The sequence below is a fragment of the Chiloscyllium plagiosum genome, unplaced genomic scaffold, assembly GCF_037043375.1.
Source record: "Chiloscyllium plagiosum isolate Xiang-an unplaced genomic scaffold, Cpla_swu_hap1 HiC_scaffold_14, whole genome shotgun sequence".
Classification (NCBI taxonomy): Eukaryota; Metazoa; Chordata; class Chondrichthyes; order Orectolobiformes; family Hemiscylliidae; genus Chiloscyllium; species Chiloscyllium plagiosum.
This window is the reverse complement of record NW_028270152.1, coordinates 12,527,390-12,547,395: the sequence shown is the minus strand read 5'-3', so window position 1 is coordinate 12,547,395 and position 20,006 is coordinate 12,527,390. Positions and strand designations below refer to the sequence as shown.

Below are 20,006 nucleotides of genomic sequence, written 5' to 3'. Positions count from 1 at the left end.
GTCCTCGACAAGTTCCACGTCGTGCTCCGTTCACCGTCAACATGTCTCGCCAGCTTCACCCCATCTCTCCTCTACCTCTCGAAATGCTGCACGTGATGCCATCCGTCTGCAAATGGTCAGTATCAGTCTAAGCTGCTTTGCAAGCAACCCGATGCACCGGAACAATTTGAACAAATCGCCTCTGCTCCGGCTTCAGTCCGTCCACTGTTAAAACCTTCAGTTATTACTCTGCAGGCTTGAGGATTCCCAAGTTCTCTGCAACCATCTCCAAAGCGGCATGCAAGTCACTGACTGTTTACCCGACCGAGTCTGTTTGTGAATACTTTTCCATCGTCATTCTGCACGATCATTTCTGAAGTGACCGCTTGTGTCGAAAACAAGGACAGTCCAAAGCGATTTCCTGAGGCGCACCTCTGGAACGCTCAAATCAACCTAAAGTCAGGCGGCCATGCGCATGTCAGCATCTCTCCTGCAACCTTTCCATTGCGATCAGGGATCACCAGTTTTTGCAAGCTGGAACAGCTGGCCGTCGGCAAGCTTATGAGCGAGGGAGTGTTTGATAGAGAGAGTGCAAAGGCCACCATGTACGCGTTGCTGACTCAAAGACTGTTTTGTGCGTTCGCAGATGTTGGTCAATGAACAGTAGGAGAATTTGAATTGGTGCAGGATTGAGGGTTTGTCCATTTGATTATTTGACTGTTTTGGAATGCTCGTTACGGAGCCAATGAGAAGAAATGTGCCATGAGACTGGAAGCAAAAGGCACAGCATCGCTGCAGGAGCACCATGCAGAAGGAGGGTGAGAAGCAATCCAAACCACCCTTGCGCCAGCAAGGAAAGGTGCAGAGCTTCACATTTACTCACTCGCCTCCATCACAGCTAAACAAAGGAGGGAGCGCGCAAGCAGTCCTGCACTTGCCGAAACCCGGGATTGAACCAGGGACCTTTAGATCTCCAGTCTAACGCACTCCCAACTGAGCTATTTCAGCAGCTGCTGCCAGCTCTGTGCGCTCAGGCACTTTGCTCGCGGCCACATTCACTTGGGATTTGCCCAGCGTATTTGTTCCAAATCTCCTCACAACATCAACTTCTTCCGGCAAAATTTCCCACCCTGTTTTCTCGGCGGACAGTTCGCTTCGGCCGCTGCCTCTTTATACCGTCTATATCTACACTGTCGTTCATTCTGCACAATCATTTCTGAAGTTGACTGCTTGGCTCTGGTCAACTCGCTCGTCAAATGCACAACGAGGAACTGGTCCCTCCAGTCCTCGACAAGTTCCACGTCGTGCTCCGTTCACCGTCAACATGTCTCGCCAGCTTCACCCCATCTCTCCTCTACCTCTCGAAATGCTGCACGTGATGCCATCCGTCTGCAAATGGTCAGTATCAGTCTAAGCTGCTTTGCAAGCAACCCGATGCACCGGAACAATTTGAACAAATCGCCTCTGCTCCGGCTTCAGTCCGTCCACTGTTAAAACCTTCAGTTATTACTCTGCAGGCTTGAGGATTCCCAAGTTCTCTGCAACCATCTCCAAAGCGGCATGCAAGTCACTGACTGTTTACCCGACCGAGTCTGTTTGTGAATACTTTTCCATCGTCATTCTGCACGATCATTTCTGAAGTGACCGCTTGTGTCGAAAACAAGGACAGTCCAAAGCGATTTCCTGAGGCGCACCTCTGGAACGCTCAAATCAACCTAAAGTCAGGCGGCCATGCGCATGTCAGCATCTCTCCTGCAACCTTTCCATTGCGATCAGGGATCACCAGTTTTTGCAAGCTGGACCAGCTGGCCGTCAGCAAGCTTATGAGCGAGGGAGTGTTTGATAGAGAGAGTGCAAAGGCCACCATGTACGCGTTGCTGACTCAAAGACTGTTTTGTGCGTTCGCAGATGTTGGTCAATGAACAGTAGGAGAATTTGAATTGGTGCAGGATTGAGGGTTTGTCCATTTGATTATTTGACTGTTTTGGAATGCTCGTTACGGAGCCAATGAGAAGAAATGTGCCATGAGACTGGAAGCAAAAGGCACAGCATCGCTGCAGGAGGAGGGTGAGAAGCAATCCAAACCACCCTTGCGCCAGCAAGGAAAGGTGCAGAGCTTCACATTTACTCACTCGCCTCCATCACAGCTAAACAAAGGAGGGAGCGCGCAAGCAGTCCTGCACTTGCCGAAACCCGGGATTGAACCAGGGACCTTTAGATCTTCAGTCTAACGCTCTCCCAACTGAGCTATTTCGGCAGCTGCTGCCAGCTCAGCGCGCTCAGGCACTTTGCTCGCGGCCACATTCACTTGGGATTTGCCCAGCGTATTTGTTCCAAATCTCCTCACAACATCAACTTCTTCCGGCAAAATTTCCCACCCTGTTTTCTCGGCGGACAGTTCGCTTCGGCCGCTGCCTCTTTATACCGTCTATATCTACACTGTCGTTCATTCTGCACAATCATTTCTGAAGTTGACTGCTTGGCTCTGGTCAACTCGCTCGTCAAATGCACAACGAGGAACTGGTCCCTCCAGTCCTCGACAAGTTCCACGTCGTGCTCCGTTCACCGTCAACATGTCTCGCCAGCTTCACCCCATCTCTCCTCTACCTCTCGAAATGCTGCACGTGATGCCATCCGTCTGCAAATGGTCAGTATCAGTCTAAGCTGCTTTGCAAGCAACCTGATGCACCGGAACAATTTGAACAAATCGCCTCTGCTCCGGCTTCAGTCCGTCCACTGTTAAAACCTTCAGTTATTACTCTGCAGGCTTGAGGATTCCCAAGTTCTCTGCAACCATCTCCAAAGCGGCATGCAAGTCACTGACTGTTTACCCGACCGAGTCTGTTTGTGAATACTTTTCCATCGTCATTCTGCACGATCATTTCTGAAGTGACCGCTTGTGTCGAAAACAAGGACAGTCCAAAGCGATTTCCTGAGGCGCACCTCTGGAACGCTCAAATCAACCTAAAGTCAGGCGGCCATGCGCATGTCAGCATCTCTCCTGCAACCTTTCCATTGCGATCAGGGATCACCAGTTTTTGCAAGCTGGAACAGCTGGCCGTCAGCAAGCTTATGAGCGAGGGAGTGTTTGATAGAGAGAGTGCAAAGGCCACCATGTACGCGTTGCTGACTCAAAGACTGTTTTGTGCGTTCGCAGATGTTGGTCAATGAACAGTAGGAGAATTTGAATTGGTGCAGGATTGAGGGTTTGTCCATTTGATTATTTGACTGTTTTGGAATGCTCGTTACGGAGCCAATGAGAAGAAATGTGCCATGAGACTGGAAGCAAAAGGCACAGCATCGCTGCAGGAGGAGGGTGAGAAGCAATCCAAACCACCCTTGCGCCAGCAAGGAAAGGTGCAGAGCTTCACATTTACTCACTCGCCTCCATCACAGCTAAACAAAGGAGGGAGCGCGCAAGCAGTCCTGCACTTGCCGAAACCCGGGATTGAACCAGGGACCTTTAGATCTTCAATCTAACGCTCTCCCAACTGAGCTATTTCGGCAGCTGCTGCCAGCTCAGCGCGCTCAGGCACTTTGCTCGCGACCACATTCACTTGGGATTTGCCCAGCGTATTTGTTCCAAATCTCCTCACAACATCAACTTCTTCCGGCAAAATTTCCCACCCTGTTTTCTCGGCGGACAGTTCGCTTCGGCCGCTGCCTCTTTATACCGTCTATATCTACACTGTCGTTCATTCTGCACAATCATTTCTGAAGTTGACTGCTTGGCTCTGGTCAACTCGCTCGTCAAATGCACAACGAGGAACTGGTCCCTCCAGTCCTCGACAAGTTCCACGTCGTGCTCCGTTCACCGTCAACATGTCTCGCCAGCTTCACCCCATCTCTCCTCTACCTCTCGAAATGCTGCACGTGATGCCATCCGTCTGCAAATGGTCAGTATCAGTCTAAGCTGCTTTGCAAGCAACCCGATGCACCGGAACAATTTGAACAAATCGCCTCTGCTCCGGCTTCAGTCCGTCCACTGTTAAAACCTTCAGTTATTACTCTGCAGGCTTGAGGATTCCCAAGTTCTCTGCAACCATCTCCAAAGCGGCATGCAAGTCACTGACTGTTTACCCGACCGAGTCTGTTTGTGAATACTTTTCCATCGTCATTCTGCACGATCATTTCTGAAGTGACCGCTTGTGTCGAAAACAAGGACAGTCCAAAGCGATTTCCTGAGGCGCACCTCTGGAACGCTCAAATCAACCTAAAGTCAGGCGGCCATGCGCATGTCAGCATCTCTCCTGCAACCTTTCCATTGCGATCAGGGATCACCAGTTTTTGCAAGCTGGAACAGCTGGCCGTCAGCAAGCTTATGAGCGAGGGAGTGTTTGATAGAGAGAGTGCAAAGGCCACCATGTACGCGTTGCTGACTCAAAGACTGTTTTGTGCGTTCGCAGATGTTGGTCAATGAACAGTAGGAGAATTTGAATTGGTGCAGGATTGAGGGTTTGTCCATTTGATTATTTGACTGTTTTGGAATGCTCGTTACGGAGCCAATGAGAAGAAATGTGCCATGAGACTGGAAGCAAAAGGCACAGCATCGCTGCAGGAGCACCATGCAGAAGGAGGGTGAGAAGCAATCCAAACCACCCTTTCGCCAGCAAGGAAAGGTGCAGAGCTTCACATTTATTCACTCGCCTCCATCACAGCTAAACAAAGGAGGGAGCGCGCAAGCAGTCCTGCACTTGCCGAAACCCGGGACCTTTAGATCTTCAGTCTAACGCTCTCCCAACTGAGCTATTTCGGCAGCTGCTGCCAGCTCAGCGCGCTCAGGCACTTTGCTCGCGACCACATTCACTTGGGATTTGCCCAGCGTATTTGTTCCAAATCTCCTCACAACATCAACTTCTTCCGGCAAAATTTCCCACCCTGTTTTCTCGGCGGACAGTTCGCTTCGGCCGCTGCCTCTTTATACCGTCTATATCTACACTGTCGTTCATTCTGCACAATCATTTCTGAAGTTGACTGCTTGGCTCTGGTCAACTCGCTCGTCAAATGCACAACGAGGAACTGGTCCCTCCAGTCCTCGACAAGTTCCACGTCGTGCTCCGTTCACCGTCAACATGTCTCGCCAGCTTCACCCCATCTCTCCTCTACCTCTCGAAATGCTGCACGTGATGCCATCCGTCTGCAAATGGTCAGTATCAGTCTAAGCTGCTTTGCAAGCAACCCGATGCACCGGAACAATTTGAACAAATCGCCTCTGCTCCGGCTTCAGTCCGTCCACTGTTAAAACCTTCAGTTATTACTCTGCAGGCTTGAGGATTCCCAAGTTCTCTGCAACCATCTCCAAAGCGGCATGCAAGTCACTGACTGTTTACCCGACCGAGTCTGTTTGTGAATACTTTTCCATCGTCATTCTGCACGATCATTTCTGAAGTGACCGCTTGTGTCGAAAACAAGGACAGTCCAAAGCGATTTCCTGAGGCGCACCTCTGGAACGCTCAAATCAACCTAAAGTCAGGCGGCCATGCGCATGTCAGCATCTCTCCTGCAACCTTTCCATTGCGATCAGGGATCACCAGTTTTTGCAAGCTGGAACAGCTGGCCGTCAGCAAGCTTATGAGCGAGGGAGTGTTTGATAGAGAGAGTGCAAAGGCCACCATGTACGCGTTGCTGACTCAAAGACTGTTTTGTGCGTTCGCAGATGTTGGTCAATGAACAGTAGGAGAATTTGAATTGGTGCAGGATTGAGGGTTTGTCCATTTGATTATTTGACTGTTTTGGAATGCTCGTTACGGAGCCAATGAGAAGAAATGTGCCATGAGACTGGAAGCAAAAGGCACAGCATCGCTGCAGGAGCACCATGCAGAAGGAGGGTGAGAAGCAATCCAAACCACCCTTTCGCCAGCAAGGAAAGGTGCAGAGCTTCACATTTATTCACTCGCCTCCATCACAGCTAAACAAAGGAGGGAGCGCGCAAGCAGTCCTGCACTTGCCGAAACCCGGGACCTTTAGATCTTCAGTCTAACGCTCTCCCAACTGAGCTATTTCGGCAGCTGCTGCCAGCTCTGTGCGCTCAGGCACTTTGCTCGCGACCACATTCACTTGGGATTTGCCCAGCGTATTTGTTCCAAATCTCCTCACAACATCAACTTCTTCCGGCAAAATTTCCCACCCTGTTTTCTCGGCGGACAGTTCGCTTCGGCCGCTGCCTCTTTATACCGTCTATATCTACACTGTCGTTCATTCTGCACAATCATTTCTGAAGTTGACTGCTTGGCTCTGGTCAACTCGCTCGTCAAATGCACAACGAGGAACTGGTCCCTCCAGTCCTCGACAAGTTCCACGTCGTGCTCCGTTCACCGTCAACATGTCTCGCCAGCTTCACCCCATCTCTCCTCTACCTCTCGAAATGCTGCACGTGATGCCATCCGTCTGCAAATGGTCAGTATCAGTCTAAGCTGCTTTGCAAGCAACCCGATGCACCGGAACAATTTGAACAAATCGCCTCTGCTCCGGCTTCAGTCCGTCCACTGTTAAAACCTTCAGTTATTACTCTGCAGGCTTGAGGATTCCCAAGTTCTCTGCAACCATCTCCAAAGCGGCATGCAAGTCACTGACTGTTTACCCGACCGAGTCTGTTTGTGAATACTTTTCCATCGTCATTCTGCACGATCATTTCTGAAGTGACCGCTTGTGTCGAAAACAAGGACAGTCCAAAGCGATTTCCTGAGGCGCACCTCTGGAACGCTCAAATCAACCTAAAGTCAGGCGGCCATGCGCATGTCAGCATCTCTCCTGCAACCTTTCCATTGCGATCAGGGATCACCAGTTTTTGCAAGCTGGAACAGCTGGCCGTCAGCAAGCTTATGAGCGAGGGAGTGTTTGATAGAGAGAGTGCAAAGGCCACCATGTACGCGTTGCTGACTCAAAGACTGTTTTGTGCGTTCGCAGATGTTGGTCAATGAACAGTAGGAGAATTTGAATTGGTGCAGGATTGAGGGTTTGTCCATTTGATTATTTGACTGTTTTGGAATGCTCGTTACGGAGCCAATGAGAAGAAATGTGCCATGAGACTGGAAGCAAAAGGCACAGCATCGCTGCAGGAGCACCATGCAGAAGGAGGGTGAGAAGCAATCCAAACCACCCTTTCGCCAGCAAGGAAAGGTGCAGAGCTTCACATTTATTCACTCGCCTCCATCACAGCTAAACAAAGGAGGGAGCGCGCAAGCAGTCCTGCACTTGCCGAAACCCGGGACCTTTAGATCTTCAGTCTAACGCTCTCCCAACTGAGCTATTTCGGCAGCTGCTGCCAGCTCAGCGCGCTCAGGCACTTTGCTCGCGACCACATTCACTTGGGATTTGCCCAGCGTATTTGTTCCAAATCTCCTCACAACATCAACTTCTTCCGGCAAAATTTCCCACCCTGTTTTCTCGGCGGACAGTTCGCTTCGGCCGCTGCCTCTTTATACCGTCTATATCTACACTGTCGTTCATTCTGCACAATCATTTCTGAAGTTGACTGCTTGGCTCTGGTCAACTCGCTCGTCAAATGCACAACGAGGAACTGGTCCCTCCAGTCCTCGACAAGTTCCACGTCGTGCTCCGTTCACCGTCAACATGTCTCGCCAGCTTCACCCCATCTCTCCTCTACCTCTCGAAATGCTGCACGTGATGCCATCCGTCTGCAAATGGTCAGTATCAGTCTAAGCTGCTTTGCAAGCAACCCGATGCACCGGAACAATTTGAACAAATCGCCTCTGCTCCGGCTTCAGTCCGTCCACTGTTAAAACCTTCAGTTATTACTCTGCAGGCTTGAGGATTCCCAAGTTCTCTGCAACCATCTCCAAAGCGACATGCAAGTCACTGACTGTTTACCCGACCGAGTCTGTTTGTGAATACTTTTCCATCGTCATTCTGCACGATCATTTCTGAAGTGACCGCTTGTGTCGAAAACAAGGACAGTCCAAAGCGATTTCCTGAGGCGCACCTCTGGAACGCTCAAATCAACCTAAAGTCAGGCGGCCATGCGCATGTCAGCATCTCTCCTGCAACCTTTCCATTGCGATCAGGGATCACCAGTTTTTGCAAGCTGGAACAGCTGGCCGTCAGCAAGCTTATGAGCGAGGGAGTGTTTGATAGAGAGAGTGCAAAGGCCACCATGTACGCGTTGCTGACTCAAAGACTGTTTTGTGCGTTCGCAGATGTTGGTCAATGAACAGTAGGAGAATTTGAATTGGTGCAGGATTGAGGGTTTGTCCATTTGATTATTTGACTGTTTTGGAATGCTCGTTACGGAGCCAATGAGAAGAAATGTGCCATGAGACTGGAAGCAAAAGGCACAGCATCGCTGCAGGAGCACCATGCAGAAGGAGGGTGAGAAGCAATCCAAACCACCCTTTCGCCAGCAAGGAAAGGTGCAGAGCTTCACATTTATTCACTCGCCTCCATCACAGCTAAACAAAGGAGGGAGCGCGCAAGCAGTCCACACTTGCCGAAACCCGGGACCTTTAGATCTTCAGTCTAACGCTCTCCCAACTGAGCTATTTCGGCAGCTGCTGCCAGCTCTGTGCGCTCAGGCACTTTGCTCGCGGCCACATTCACTTGGGATTTGCCCAGCGTATTTGTTCCAAATCTCCTCACAACATCAACTTCTTCCGGCAAAATTTCCCACCCTGTTTTCTCGGCGGACAGTTCGCTTCGGCCGCTGCCTCTTTATACCGTCTATATCTACACTGTCGTTCATTCTGCACAATCATTTCTGAAGTTGACTGCTTGGCTCTGGTCAACTCGCTCGTCAAATGCACAACGAGGAACTGGTCCCTCCAGTCCTCGACAAGTTCCACGTCGTGCTCCGTTCACCGTCAACATGTCTCGCCAGCTTCACCCCATCTCTCCTCTACCTCTCGAAATGCTGCACGTGATGCCATCCGTCTGCAAATGGTCAGTATCAGTCTAAGCTGCTTTGCAAGCAACCCGATGCACCGGAACAATTTGAACAAATCGCCTCTGCTCCGGCTTCAGTCCGTCCACTGTTAAAACCTTCAGTTATTACTCTGCAGGCTTGAGGATTCCCAAGTTCTCTGCAACCATCTCCAAAGCGGCATGCAAGTCACTGACTGTTTACCCGACCGAGTCTGTTTGTGAATACTTTTCCATCGTCATTCTGCACGATCATTTCTGAAGTGACCGCTTGTGTCGAAAACAAGGACAGTCCAAAGCGATTTCCTGAGGCGCACCTCTGGAACGCTCAAATCAACCTAAAGTCAGGCGGCCATGCGCATGTCAGCATCTCTCCTGCAACCTTTCCATTGCGATCAGGGATCACCAGTTTTTGCAAGCTGGAACAGCTGGCCGTCAGCAAGCTTATGAGCGAGGGAGTGTTTGATAGAGAGAGTGCAAAGGCCACCATGTACGCGTTGCTGACTCAAAGACTGTTTTGTGCGTTCGCAGATGTTGGTCAATGAACAGTAGGAGAATTTGAATTGGTGCAGGATTGAGCGTTTGTCCATTTGATTATTTGACTGTTTTGGAATGCTCGTTACGGAGCCAATGAGAAGAAATGTGCCATGAGACTGGAAGCAAAAGGCACAGCATCGCTGCAGGAGCACCATGCAGAAGGAGGGTGAGAAGCAATCCAAACCACCCTTGCGCCAGCAAGGAAAGGTGCAGAGCTTCACATTTACTCACTCGCCTCCATCACAGCTAAACAAAGGAGGGAGCGCGCAAGCAGTCCTGCACTTGCCGAAACCCGGGACCTTTAGATCTTCAGTCTAACGCTCTCCCAACTGAGCTATTTCGGCAGCTGCTGCCAGCTCAGCGCGCTCAGGCACTTTGCTCGCGGCCACATTCACTTGGGATTTGCCCAGCGTATTTGTTCCAAATCTCCTCACAACATCAACTTCTTCCGGCAAAATTTCCCACCCTGTTTTCTCGGCGGACAGTTCGCTTCGGCCGCTGCCTCTTTATACCGTCTATATCTACACTGTCGTTCATTCTGCACAATCATTTCTGAAGTTGACTGCTTGGCTCTGGTCAACTCGCTTGTCAAATGCACAACGAGGAACTGGTCCCTCCAGTCCTCGACAAGTTCCACGTCGTGCTCCGTTCACCGTCAACATGTCTCGCCAGCTTCACCCCATCTCTCCTCTACCTCTCGAAATGCTGCACGTGATGCCATCTGTCTGCAAATGGTCAGTATCAGTCTAAGCTGCTTTGCAAGCAACCCGATGCACCGGAACAATTTGAACAAATCGCCTCTGCTCCGGCTTCAGTCCGTCCACTGTTAAAACCTTCAGTTATTACTCTGCAGGCTTGAGGATTCCCAAGTTCTCTGCAACCATCTCCAAAGCGGCATGCAAGTCACTGACTGTTTACCCGACCGAGTCTGTTTGTGAATACTTTTCCATCGTCATTCTGCACGATCATTTCTGAAGTGACCGCTTGTGTCGAAAACAAGGACAGTCCAAAGCGATTTCCTGAGGCGCACCTCTGGAACGCTCAAATCAACCTAAAGTCAGGCGGCCATGCGCATGTCAGCATCTCTCCTGCAACCTTTCCATTGCGATCAGGGATCACCAGTTTTTGCAAGCTGGAACAGCTGGCCGTCAGCAAGCTTATGAGCGAGGGAGTGTTTGATAGAGAGAGTGCAAAGGCCACCATGTACGCGTTGCTGACTCAAAGACTGTTTTGTGCGTTCGCAGATGTTGGTCAATGAACAGTAGGAGAATTTGAATTGGTGCAGGATTGAGGGTTTGTCCATTTGATTATTTGACTGTTTTGGAATGCTCGTTACGGAGCCAATGAGAAGAAATGTGCCATGAGACTGGAAGCAAAAGGCACAGCATCGCTGCAGGAGCACCATGCAGAAGAAGGGTGAGAAGCAATCCAAACCACCCTTGCGCCAGCAAGGAAAGGTGCAGAGCTTCACATTTACTCACTCGCCTCCATCACAGCTAAACAAAGGAGGGAGCGCGCAAGCAGTCCTGCACTTGCCGAAACCCGGGACCTTTAGATCTTCAGTCTAACGCTCTCCCAACTGAGCTATTTCGGCAGCTGCTGCCAGCTCTGTGCGCTCAGGCACTTTGCTCGCGGCCACATTCACTTGGGATTTGCCCAGCGTATTTGTTCCAAATCTCCTCACAACATCAACTTCTTCCGGCAAAGTTTCCCACCCTGTTTTCTCGGCGGACAGTTCGCTTCGGCCGCTGCCTCTTTATACCGTCTATATCTACACTGTCGTTCATTCTGCACAATCATTTCTGAAGTTGACTGCTTGGCTCTGGTCAACTCGCTCGTCAAATGCACAACGAGGAACTGGTCCCTCCAGTCCTCGACAAGTTCCACGTCGTGCTCCGTTCACCGTCAACATGTCTCGCCAGCTTCACCCCATCTCTCCTCTACCTCTCGAAATGCTGCACGTGATGCCATCCGTCTGCAAATGGTCAGTATCAGTCTAAGCTGCTTTGCAAGCAACCCGATGCACCGGAACAATTTGAACAAATCGCCTCTGCTCCGGCTTCAGTCCGTCCACTGTTAAAACCTTCAGTTATTACTCTGCAGGCTTGAGGATTCCCAAGTTCTCTGCAACCATCTCCAAAGCGGCATGCAAGTCACTGACTGTTTACCCGACCGAGTCTGTTTGTGAATACTTTTCCATCGTCATTCTGCACGATCATTTCTGAAGTGACCGCTTGTGTCGAAAACAAGGACAGTCCAAAGCGATTTCCTGAGGCGCACCTCTGGAACGCTCAAATCAACCTAAAGTCAGGCGGCCATGCGCATGTCAGCATCTCTCCTGCAACCTTTCCATTGCGATCAGGGATCACCAGTTTTTGCAAGCTGGAACAGCTGGCCGTCAGCAAGCTTATGAGCGAGGGAGTGTTTGATAGAGAGAGTGCAAAGGCCACCATGTACGCGTTGCTGACTCAAAGACTGTTTTGTGCGTTCGCAGATGTTGGTCAATGAACAGTAGGAGAATTTGAATTGGTGCAGGATTGAGGGTTTGTCCATTTGATTATTTGACTGTTTTGGAATGCTCGTTACGGAGCCAATGAGAAGAAATGTGCCATGAGACTGGAAGCAAAAGGCACAGCATCGCTGCAGGAGCACCATGCAGAAGGAGGGTGAGAAGCAATCCAAACCACCCTTTCGCCAGCAAGGAAAGGTGCAGAGCTTCACATTTATTCACTCGCCTCCATCACAGCTAAACAAAGGAGGGAGCGCGCAAGCAGTCCTGCACTTGCCGAAACCCGGGACCTTTAGATCTTCAGTCTAACGCTCTCCCAACTGAGCTATTTCGGCAGCTGCTGCCAGCTCAGCGCGCTCAGGCACTTTGCTCGCGACCACATTCACTTGGGATTTGCCCAGCGTATTTGTTCCAAATCTCCTCACAACATCAACTTCTTCCGGCAAAATTTCCCACCCTGTTTTCTCGGCGGACAGTTCGCTTCGGCCGCTGCCTCTTTATACCGTCTATATCTACACTGTCGTTCATTCTGCACAATCATTTCTGAAGTTGACTGCTTGGCTCTGGTCAACTCGCTCGTCAAATGCACAACGAGGAACTGGTCCCTCCAGTCCTCGACAAGTTCCACGTCGTGCTCCGTTCACCGTCAACATGTCTCGCCAGCTTCACCCCATCTCTCCTCTACCTCTCGAAATGCTGCACGTGATGCCATCTGTCTGCAAATGGTCAGTATCAGTCTAAGCTGCTTTGCAAGCAACCCGATGCACCGGAACAATTTGAACAAATCGCCTCTGCTCCGGCTTCAGTCCGTCCACTGTTAAAACCTTCAGTTATTACTCTGCAGGCTTGAGGATTCCCAAGTTCTCTGCAACCATCTCCAAAGCGGCATGCAAGTCACTGACTGTTTACCCGACCGAGTCTGTTTGTGAATACTTTTCCATCGTCATTCTGCACGATCATTTCTGAAGTGACCGCTTGTGTCGAAAACAAGGACAGTCCAAAGCGATTTCCTGAGGCGCACCTCTGGAACGCTCAAATCAACCTAAAGTCAGGCGGCCATGCGCATGTCAGCATCTCTCCTGCAACCTTTCCATTGCGATCAGGGATCACCAGTTTTTGCAAGCTGGAACAGCTGGCCGTCAGCAAGCTTATGAGCGAGGGAGTGTTTGATAGAGAGAGTGCAAAGGCCACCATGTACGCGTTGCTGACTCAAAGACTGTTTTGTGCGTTCGCAGATGTTGGTCAATGAACAGTAGGAGAATTTGAATTGGTGCAGGATTGAGGGTTTGTCCATTTGATTATTTGACTGTTTTGGAATGCTCGTTACGGAGCCAATGAGAAGAAATGTGCCATGAGACTGGAAGCAAAAGGCACAGCATCGCTGCAGGAGCACCATGCAGAAGAAGGGTGAGAAGCAATCCAAACCACCCTTGCCTCAGCAAGGAAAGGTGCAGAGCTTCACATTTACTCACTCGCCTCCATCACAGCTAAACAAAGGAGGGAGCGCGCAAGCAGTCCTGCACTTGCCGAAACCCGGGACCTTTAGATCTTCAGTCTAACGCTCTCCCAACTGAGCTATTTCGGCAGCTGCTGCCAGCTCTGTGCGCTCAGGCACTTTGCTCGCGGCCACATTCACTTGGGATTTGCCCAGCGTATTTGTTCCAAATCTCCTCACAACATCAACTTCTTCCGGCAAAGTTTCCCACCCTGTTTTCTCGGCGGACAGTTCGCTTCGGCCGCTGCCTCTTTATACCGTCTATATCTACACTGTCGTTCATTCTGCACAATCATTTCTGAAGTTGACTGCTTGGCTCTGGTCAACTCGCTCGTCAAATGCACAACGAGGAACTGGTCCCTCCAGTCCTCGACAAGTTCCACGTCGTGCTCCGTTCACCGTCAACATGTCTCGCCAGCTTCACCCCATCTCTCCTCTACCTCTCGAAATGCTGCACGTGATGCCATCCGTCTGCAAATGGTCAGTATCAGTCTAAGCTGCTTTGCAAGCAACCCGATGCACCGGAACAATTTGAACAAATCGCCTCTGCTCCGGCTTCAGTCCGTCCACTGTTAAAACCTTCAGTTATTACTCTGCAGGCTTGAGGATTCCCAAGTTCTCTGCAACCATCTCCAAAGCGGCATGCAAGTCACTGACTGTTTACCCGACCGAGTCTGTTTGTGAATACTTTTCCATCGTCATTCTGCACGATCATTTCTGAAGTGACCGCTTGTGTCGAAAACAAGGACAGTCCAAAGCGATTTCCTGAGGCGCACCTCTGGAACGCTCAAATCAACCTAAAGTCAGGCGGCCATGCGCATGTCAGCATCTCTCCTGCAACCTTTCCATTGCGATCAGGGATCACCAGTTTTTGCAAGCTGGAACAGCTGGCCGTCAGCAAGCTTATGAGCGAGGGAGTGTTTGATAGAGAGAGTGCAAAGGCCACCATGTACGCGTTGCTGACTCAAAGACTGTTTTGTGCGTTCGCAGATGTTGGTCAATGAACAGTAGGAGAATTTGAATTGGTGCAGGATTGAGGGTTTGTCCATTTGATTATTTGACTGTTTTGGAATGCTCGTTACGGAGCCAATGAGAAGAAATGTGCCATGAGACTGGAAGCAAAAGGCACAGCATCGCTGCAGGAGCACCATGCAGAAGGAGGGTGAGAAGCAATCCAAACCACCCTTTCGCCAGCAAGGAAAGGTGCAGAGCTTCACATTTATTCACTCGCCTCCATCACAGCTAAACAAAGGAGGGAGCGCGCAAGCAGTCCTGCACTTGCCGAAACCCGGGACCTTTAGATCTTCAGTCTAACGCTCTCCCAACTGAGCTATTTCGGCAGCTGCTGCCAGCTCAGCGCGCTCAGGCACTTTGCTCGCGACCACATTCACTTGGGATTTGCCCAGCGTATTTGTTCCAAATCTCCTCACAACATCAACTTCTTCCGGCAAAATTTCCCACCCTGTTTTCTCGGCGGACAGTTCGCTTCGGCCGCTGCCTCTTTATACCGTCTATATCTACACTGTCGTTCATTCTGCACAATCATTTCTGAAGTTGACTGCTTGGCTCTGGTCAACTCGCTCGTCAAATGCACAACGAGGAACTGGTCCCTCCAGTCCTCGACAAGTTCCACGTCGTGCTCCGTTCACCGTCAACATGTCTCGCCAGCTTCACCCCATCTCTCCTCTACCTCTCGAAATGCTGCACGTGATGCCATCCGTCTGCAAATGGTCAGTATCAGTCTAAGCTGCTTTGCAAGCAACCCGATGCACCGGAACAATTTGAACAAATCGCCTCTGCTCCGGCTTCAGTCCGTCCACTGTTAAAACCTTCAGTTATTACTCTGCAGGCTTGAGGATTCCCAAGTTCTCTGCAACCATCTCCAAAGCGGCATGCAAGTCACTGACTGTTTACCCGACCGAGTCTGTTTGTGAATACTTTTCCATCGTCATTCTGCACGATCATTTCTGAAGTGACCGCTTGTGTCGAAAACAAGGACAGTCCAAAGCGATTTCCTGAGGCGCACCTCTGGAACGCTCAAATCAACCTAAAGTCAGGCGGCCATGCGCATGTCAGCATCTCTCCTGCAACCTTTCCATTGCGATCAGGGATCACCAGTTTTTGCAAGCTGGAACAGCTGGCCGTCGGCAAGCTTATGAGCGAGGGAGTGTTTGATAGAGAGAGTGCAAAGGCCACCATGTACGCGTTGCTGACTCAAAGACTGTTTTGTGCGTTCGCAGATGTTGGTCAATGAACAGTAGGAGAATTTGAATTGGTGCAGGATTGAGGGTTTGTCCATTTGATTATTTGACTGTTTTGGAATGCTCGTTACGGAGCCAATGAGAAGAAATGTGCCATGAGACTGGAAGCAAAAGGCACAGCATCGCTGCAGGAGCACCATGCAGAAGGAGGGTGAGAAGCAATCCAAACCACCCTTGCGCCAGCAAGGAAAGGTGCAGAGCTTCACATTTACTCACTCGCCTCCATCACAGCTAAACAAAGGAGGGAGCGCGCAAGCAGTCCTGCACTTGCCGAAACCCGGGATTGAACCAGGGACCTTTAGATCTTCAGTCTAACGCTCTCCCAACTGAGCTATTTCAGCAGCTGCTGCCAGCTCAGTGCGCTCAGGCACTTTGCTCGCGGCCACATTCACTTGGGATTTGCCCAGCGTATTTGTTCCAAATCTCCTCACAACATCAACTTCTTCCGGCAAAATTTCCCACCCTGTTTTCTCGGCGGACAGTTCGCTTCGGCCGCTGCCTCTTTATACCGTCTTTATCTACACTGTCGTTCATTCTGCACAATCATTTCTGAAATTGACTGTTTGGCTCTGGTCAACTCACTCGTCAAATGCACAACGAGGAACTGGTCCCTCCAGTCCTCGACAAGTTCCACGTCGTGCTCCGTTCACCGTCAACATGTCTCGCCAGCTTCACCCCATCTCTCCTCTACCTCTCGAAATGCTGCACGTGATGCCATCCGTCTGCAAATGGTCAGTATCAGTCTAAGCTGCTTTGCAAGCCACCCGATGCACCGGAACAATTTGAACAAATCGCCTCTGCTCCGGCTTCAGTCCGTCCACTGTTAAAACCTTCAGTTATTACTCTGCAGGCTTGAGGATTCCCAAGTTCTCTGCAACCATCTCCAAAGCGGCATGCAAGTCACTGACTGTTTACCCGACCGAGTCTGTTTGTGAATACTTTTCCATCGTCATTCTGCACGATCATTTCTGAAGTGACCGCTTGTGTCGAAAACAAGGACAGTCCAAAGCGATTTCCTGAGGCGCACCTCTGGAACGCTCAAATCAACCTAAAGTCAGGCGGCCATGCGCATGTCAGCATCTCTCCTGCAACCTTTCCATTGCGATCAGGGATCACCAGTTTTTGCAAGCTGGAACAGCTGGCCGTCAGCAAGCTTATGAGCGAGGGAGTGTTTGATAGAGAGAGTGCAAAGGCCACCATGTACGCGTTGCTGACTCAAAGACTGTTTTGTGCGTTCGCAGATGTTGGTCAATGAACAGTAGGAGAATTTGAATTGGTGCAGGATTGAAGGTTTGTCCATTTGATTATTTGACTGTTTTGGAATGCTCGTTACGGAGCCAATGAGAAGAAATGTGCCATGAGACTGGAAGCAAAAGGCACAGCATCGCTGCAGGAGCACCATGCAGAAGGAGGGTGAGAAGCAATCCAAACCACCCTTGCGCCAGCAAGGAAAGGTGCAGAGCTTCACATTTACTCACTCGCCTCCATCACAGCTAAACAAAGGAGGGAGCGCGCAAGCAGTCCTGCACTTGCCGAAACCCGGGACCTTTAGATCTTCAGTCTAACGCTCTCCCAACTGAGCTATTTCGGCAGCTGCTGCCAGCTCAGCGCGCTCAGGCACTTTGCTCGCGACCACATTCACTTGGGATTTGCCCAGCGTATTTGTTCCAAATCTCCTCACAACATCAACTTCTTCCGGCAAAATTTCCCACCCTGTTTTCTCGGCGGACAGTTCGCTTCGGCCGCTGCCTCTTTATACCGTCTATATCTACACTGTCGTTCATTCTGCACAATCATTTCTGAAGTTGACTGCTTGGCTCTGGTCAACTCGCTCGTCAAATGCACAACGAGGAACTGGTCCCTCCAGTCCTCGACAAGTTCCACGTCGTGCTCCGTTCACCGTCAACATGTCTCGCCAGCTTCACCCCATCTCTCCTCTACCTCTCGAAATGCTGCACGTGATGCCATCCGTCTGCAAATGGTCAGTATCAGTCTAAGCTGCTTTGCAAGCAACCCGATGCACCGGAACAATTTGAACAAATCGCCTCTGCTCCGGCTTCAGTCCGTCCACTGTTAAAACCTTCAGTTATTACTCTGCAGGCTTGAGGATTCCCAAGTTCTCTGCAACCATCTCCATAGCGGCATGCAAGTCACTGACTGTTTACCCGACCGAGTCTGTTTGTGAATACTTTTCCATCGTCATTCTGCACGATCATTTCTGAAGTGACCGCTTGTGTCGAAAACAAGGACAGTCCAAAGCGATTTCCTGAGGCGCACCTCTGGAACGCTCAAATCAACCTAAAGTCAGGCGGCCATGCGCATGTCAGCATCTCTCCTGCAACCTTTCCATTGCGATCAGGGATCACCAGTTTTTGCAAGCTGGAACAGCTGGCCGTCGGCAAGCTTATGAGCGAGGGAGTGTTTGATAGAGAGAGTGCAAAGGCCACCATGTACGCGTTGCTGACTCAAAGACTGTTTTGTGCGTTCGCAGATGTTGGTCAATGAACAGTAGGAGAATTTGAATTGGTGCAGGATTGAGGGTTTGTCCATTTGATTATTTGACTGTTTTGGAATGCTCGTTACGGAGCCAATGAGAAGAAATGTGCCATGAGACTGGAAGCAAAAGGCACAGCATCGCTGCAGGAGCACCATGCAGAAGGAGGGTGAGAAGCAATCCAAACCACCCTTGCGCCAGCAAGGAAAGGTGCAGAGCTTCACATTTACTCACTCGCCTCCATCACAGCTAAACAAAGGAGGGAGCGCGCAAGCAGTCCTGCACTTGCCGAAACCCGGGATTGAACCAGGGACCTTTAGATCTTCAGTCTAACGCTCTCCCAACTGAGCTATTTCGGCAGCTGCTGCCAGCTCTGTGCGCTCAGGCACTTTGCTCGCGGCCACATTCACTTGGGATTTGCCCAGCGTATTTGTTCCAAATCTCCTCACAACATCAACTTCTTCCGGCAAAATTTCCCACCCTGTTTTCTCGGCGGACAGTTCGCTTCGGCCGCTGCCTCTTTATACCGTCTATATCTACACTGTCGTTCATTCTGCACAATCATTTCTGAAATTGACTGCTTGGCTCTGGTCAACTCGCTCGTCAAATGCACAACGAGGAACTGGTCCCTCCAGTCCTCGACAAGTTCCACGTCGTGCTCCGTTCACCGTCAACATGTCTCGCCAGCTTCACCCCATCTCTCCTCTACCTCTCGAAATGCTGCACGTGATGTCATCCGTCTGCAAATGGTCAGTATCAGTCTAAGCTGCTTTGCAAGCAACCCGATGCACCGGAACAATTTGAACAAATCGCCTGTGCTCCGGCTTCAGTCCGTCCACTGTTAAAACCTTCAGTTATTACTCTGCAGGCTTGAGGATTCCCAAGTTCTCTGCAACCATCTCCAAAGCGGCATGCAAGTCACTGACTGTTTACCCGACCGAGTCTGTTTGTGAATACTTTTCCATCGTCATTCTGCACGATCATTTCTGAAGTGACCGCTTGTGTCGAAAACAAGGACAGTCCAAAGCGATTTCCTGAGGCGCACCTCTGGAACGCTCAAATCAACCTAAAGTCAGGCGGCCATGCGCATGTCAGCATCTCTCCTGCAACCTTTCCATTGCGATCAGGGATCACCAGTTTTTGCAAGCTGGAACAGCTGGCCGTCAGCAAGCTTATGAGCGAGGGAGTGTTTGATAGAGAGAGTGCAAAGGCCACCATGTACGCGTTGCTGACTCAAAGACTGTTTTGTGCGTTCGCAGATGTTGGTCAATGAACAGTAGGAGAATTTGAATTGGTGCAGGATTGAAGGTTTGTCCATTTGATTATTTGACTGTTTTGGAATGCTCGTTACGGAGCCAATGAGAAGAAATGTGCCATGAGACTGGAAGCAAAAGGCACAGCATCGCTGCAGGAGCACCATGCAGAAGGAGGGTGAGAAGCAATCCAAACCACCCTTGCGCCAGCAAGGAAAGGTGCAGAGCTTCACATTTACTCACTCGCCTCCATCACAGCTAAACAAAGGAGGGAGCGCGCAAGCAGTCCTGCACTTGCCGAAACCCGGGACCTTTAGATCTTCAGTCTAACGCTCTCCCAACTGAGCTATTTCGGCAGCTGCTGCCAGCTCAGCGCGCTCAGGCACTTTGCTCGCGACCACATTCACTTGGGATTTGCCCAGCGTATTTGTTCCAAATCTCCTCACAACATCAACTTCTTCCGGCAAAATTTCCCACCCTGTTTTCTCGGCGGACAGTTCGCTTCGGCCGCTGCCTCTTTATACCGTCTATATCTACACTGTCGTTCATTCTGCACAATCATTTCTGAAGTTGACTGCTTGGCTCTGGTCAACTCGCTCGTCAA

At 50.4% G+C, this 20,006-nt stretch overlaps 5 non-coding genes across 5 annotated transcripts; all 5 read right to left on the bottom strand.

The window, feature by feature from the left end:
- Positions 1–914: 914 nt before the first annotated feature.
- trnas-gga (transfer RNA serine (anticodon GGA)) lies at positions 915–987 on the bottom strand. The gene has a single exon. It is a non-coding gene; the product is annotated as a tRNA-Ser (tRNA).
- A 1,176-nt stretch (positions 988–2,163) lies between these two features.
- On the bottom strand, positions 2,164–2,236 carry trnaf-gaa (transfer RNA phenylalanine (anticodon GAA)). Its single transcript has one exon. It is a non-coding gene; the product is annotated as a tRNA-Phe (tRNA).
- Positions 2,237–3,412: 1,176 nt separating this feature from the next.
- trnaf-gaa (transfer RNA phenylalanine (anticodon GAA)) lies at positions 3,413–3,485 on the bottom strand. Its single transcript has one exon. It is a non-coding gene; the product is annotated as a tRNA-Phe (tRNA).
- A 12,438-nt stretch (positions 3,486–15,923) lies between these two features.
- Positions 15,924–15,996, bottom strand: trnaf-gaa (transfer RNA phenylalanine (anticodon GAA)). Its single transcript has one exon. It is a non-coding gene; the product is annotated as a tRNA-Phe (tRNA).
- Positions 15,997–18,435: 2,439 nt separating this feature from the next.
- Positions 18,436–18,508, bottom strand: trnaf-gaa (transfer RNA phenylalanine (anticodon GAA)). The gene has a single exon. It is a non-coding gene; the product is annotated as a tRNA-Phe (tRNA).
- Between the last annotated feature and the right edge of the window lie 1,498 nt (positions 18,509–20,006).